This window comes from Pteropus vampyrus, unplaced genomic scaffold (assembly GCF_000151845.1).
Source record: "Pteropus vampyrus isolate Shadow unplaced genomic scaffold, Pvam_2.0 Scaffold494, whole genome shotgun sequence".
NCBI lineage: Eukaryota > Metazoa > Chordata > Mammalia > Chiroptera > Pteropodidae > Pteropus > Pteropus vampyrus.
In genome coordinates this window covers 64,874-68,584 of record NW_011889275.1, presented here as the reverse complement: position 1 = coordinate 68,584, position 3,711 = coordinate 64,874, and the positions used below count along the sequence as shown (strand labels likewise).

General features: G+C 62.2%; 1 long non-coding RNA gene across 1 annotated transcript; it reads left to right on the top strand.

Annotated features, from left to right (window-relative positions):
* Nucleotides 1–439: 439 nt before the first annotated feature.
* Nucleotides 440–2,828, top strand: LOC111732817. The gene is made up of 4 exons (XR_002777730.1): nucleotides 440–480; nucleotides 814–846; nucleotides 2,015–2,324; nucleotides 2,660–2,828. It is a non-coding gene; the product is annotated as an uncharacterized LOC111732817 (long non-coding RNA).
* Nucleotides 2,829–3,711: the final 883 nt, after the last annotated feature.

Sequence of the window (3,711 nt, the reverse complement as noted above, 5' to 3'; positions counted from 1 at the left end):
GGGGGGCACAAGGGAGCGATGGACGCCAGGTGGGCGATGGGGACATGGACGGGGAGACAGAGAGGCAGGGGCCGGGGCTGGGGAGCCGGCCGGAGGCGGAGGTGCAGGAGCCACCCGCGCCGGACGGTCTGTCTCTCGTGCCATCTCACTCTGTGGCCCTCGTGGTCCTGAGTGGCGAGGGTCAGTGCAGAACTGGTGTCCCCAGCTCAGATCCTGAGAACGTACAGGGACACAGGCGAGGTGTGGAAGGTGGGGCTCTGGGTTTGGGGGACCCGGCAGGGCCTTTGCCCTCAGCCCCTCCCCCAGCCTCTTAAAATCCCTAATGACTGCAATTTGTCTCTGGACCCGAGCAGCCCCTCCCCGGACCACCACGCGGTGACTCAGGGGGACCGCCCCTCTGCTTCCTCTCCCCGCCCCGCGGGCCCAGCGCCGGCTCCCAAGCCGCCTTCCTGCCCCGGCTGCCTGGGCCGCTCTGCACCCGTGAGTGACCCCGCCCGGCCCCGCGCGTTTCTGCTTCCCGAGGCTGGCTCGGCCGAGGGGCCTCGCAGCTTCGAGCCCAAGGCCTCCGCTCGGGCCCTGGCGCCCCAGGAGGGCGAGATGCTGGGCCAGACACGGAACCCCCTTTGCAAAGGAGGAACATGCGGCGGTGGGTGACGCCAGGGATGCGTGTGATGAGGGGTCATTTCTGGGTTTCATACGGGTCTCTGCAGCTAACTAGAGGTCGCCATGGGGGGAGCGGGGACGCTGGGCCAAGAGCACGTGGGACTCCACGGGCTATTTGTGCAACTTCCTGTGAATCTGTAACTATTTCAGAATGAAGACCTGACGACAAAAAGGGATCCCCTAGTAAATATAAGCCACCCCCCCCCCGCCCCGCGCCCCTCCCTGCTGTTTGAGCAGAAAGCTCAAGGGGGCGCTCCGCTGAGCTGGGAGCCCTCATTACATACCGGTCCCCCTCTTTCTGAAAAGAACACTCTGCTCCAGCCCATGGCCTCGTGAGCCCACGGAGCGGAGGAGACAGCTGGGGATGCGACCGCCTTATCGTCACCCAGCCCTGCCTGGCCCTCAACCCCCACCGCCAGCACCGCTCCCCGCTCGCTCATCCCCTCCCCCGCCAGATGAGACTCTGCTCCCCACCCAGCCTCCTTCCTGCTTCATGCTGTGTCGCCTGCCCTGACACGGGCACTCCATAAAATCAGATGAACGAATGAATGAGTGAATGAGTGAATGAATGAATGCGCACACGGCCACAGTCCGGGGGGCGTGCGGTCTGGCGGGAAAAGCCAACAGGGCAGCAGGAAGCTCGATCTGGGGTGGTGTGTGCCCTGAGTGAGGGTGTCCAAGGGCCTGATGGAGTCCAGGTGGGGCTGGCGGGAGTGTGGCGGGGGGGGGGGGGGGGGGGGGGGGGGGGGCCTTTGGGGGAAAATTTGGGGGGGGGGGGGGGGGGGGGCGAGAGGTCAGTGACCTTGAGTAGAAACTTTAGGGTGGGAGGATGGTGAGGGCCAGCGCTCAGAGAGCTGGAGGGAGAAGTGGCCGGGGGACCAGAGACCCGAGGGTGATTCTGGGCAGGGAAGAGAAGGACCCTCACGAGGCCTGCTAGGGACCTAGGTCGGGAGCTTGGGGAGCAGCCTGCAGAGAGACGCAGTGGGCGGCATCAGCACAGATGGCGCCAGAAGCCAGAGCTCGTGGGTGCCGCCTGAGGTGACGGTATAGATTAAGAAGACCACCAAGGGCGTCCGTCTGGGACCCCAAGGCAGGGCCCCGGTTTGGGGGGATGGGGAGAGGCTAACCTGGGGGTCCAGGGGACTGAGGAGGAGTGGCAGAGGAGCTCGGAGGAAACCAGGAGAGGGTGGTATCGGGAAGTCGAGGAAGATTTCTAAGGAGGACGGGGCACGGCTGGGCTGTTTGTTCAAAACTCAAAAAACAAAACAAAACAAAAAACAACGATTTGCTTTTTTATTGCACAAGGTCCACAGCGGGACATTTACGGTCTTAACCGTTTTCACGTGTGCAGCTCAGTGGCATCGAGTGAATCCACGCTGTCGCGCGGCCATCGTCACCGTCCGCCTCCGGAACTTTCTCATCCTCCCCAACTGAAACTCTGTCCCCGTTAAACAGTGTCACCCACGCCCTTTCCTGGTGCCCGTCGTTCTGTTTTTCCGTCTTTCTGGATTTGTCTTCTTCGGGTGCTTTACGAAAGTGGGATCAGACGACAGTCGTCCTTTCGTACCTTCGAGGTTGGTCCGCGCTGGAGCACGCGTCAGAAGCCTTCCAAGGCTGAACCGTACTCCGTTTTACGGATACGCCACATTTGGATGACCCAGGTACGTCTTTCGTGCGGGTTGGTGTCTTTCCTTTCTCCTTCCCTACCTTTATCCCTCTCTCTCTCCCTTCCTCTCCCCAACCTGCCTTCCTTCAGGGAAGTCCTGACTGAGGGTCACTTTTGACCCATGGGGTTTGAGCCATGGGCATCTCTGAGGGAAGAGCTGCCCCAGAATGACGAAGCCTCAGGCGCGAAGGCCCTGAGCTGGGAGGGAGGCCTGGGGTGTCTGGGGACCAGAGGGCGTCCAGCGTGGCTGGGGCAGAAACAAACAAGGGCAGTGAGGTCACGGGAAGTTCGGACTCCATGACATGGGCGCTACCTTGTCCCGCTTTACAGACGGAACAATGAGGCTGAGAGAGGGGACATGGCTGGCCCGGGGTCGCCCAGCTGGCAGGTGCAGGGAGAAGCATGCCAACGCCAGCCCTATGTGAAACTCTGCTTCATGGTCAGAAACTTCGATTGTCTCCGGAGGCGATTTGAAGAGTCAGATCCATTTGAGCTCTGATTTGCGTGTTTTGATGCATTTTTTTTTAACTTTATTTTTTCTAAAGTAACTCAACGAGCCCTTCCCCCAATCCCGAGAGGAAGGCGCCCTTATTACCCCCAAGGTACAGAGGAGGAAGCGAAGCGGCATCCCGGGATTCCTCAATGCTGAGTGGTGGGGCAGGATTCGAACCTCTGCGGGGAGCCAACCACCACAGGGAGCGAGATGCCCCAGAGCAGAGGAGACGAAGGAGCGGGTGCCGGTGAGTGGGATGGGCCCCGGATGGCAGCCCCACAGACGCCTCTGCCATTGTCCCAGGAAGGAAGGAGGAAAGGGCGGGAGATGTTGCGGGTAGGGCGTGGGTCAGGTGGCGGGAAGTGGAGGGAGGGCCCGGTCTGGTGGCTTCTGTTTCCTCCGGGGGAGACAGGAGGCCAGCTCATCTCCAGAGACACCTGGGCAGGTGGGGTCGGGGAGGTGACGACGGCGGACAAGGTGCCCAGGTGAACTTGGTCACGAGGAATGGAAAGGGACCCCATCCGAGCAGTCGGTTGGTTTCGTCTGGTTTTCTTTCTCTTGGGCAAAGAGCAGGCGCACGCACCCAGGGCCGTGCATGGTGGCGGGGATGGGGGGAGATGCTAGGGGTGCGGGAGCACTGTGGGGGTGAAGGAAGCACCGACGGAAGGGGCTCGGTGCGGAGGCTGCGTGAGGAGGGTCGGCGTGTCTTCCAGGAGGAAGAACAGGCAGGGCAGAGCCACCCACGGCTCTGGAAGCCTGGGAGGCGGTGGTCAGCAGTGGGATGTGGAGTTTTGCGGTTTCAGAGGCGGAGCCCCGCAGAGAGGCGGGAGACAGGGGCCGGGGTGTGACCGTGGGAACGAGGAACGGGGATGTGGACTCTGACCACGGG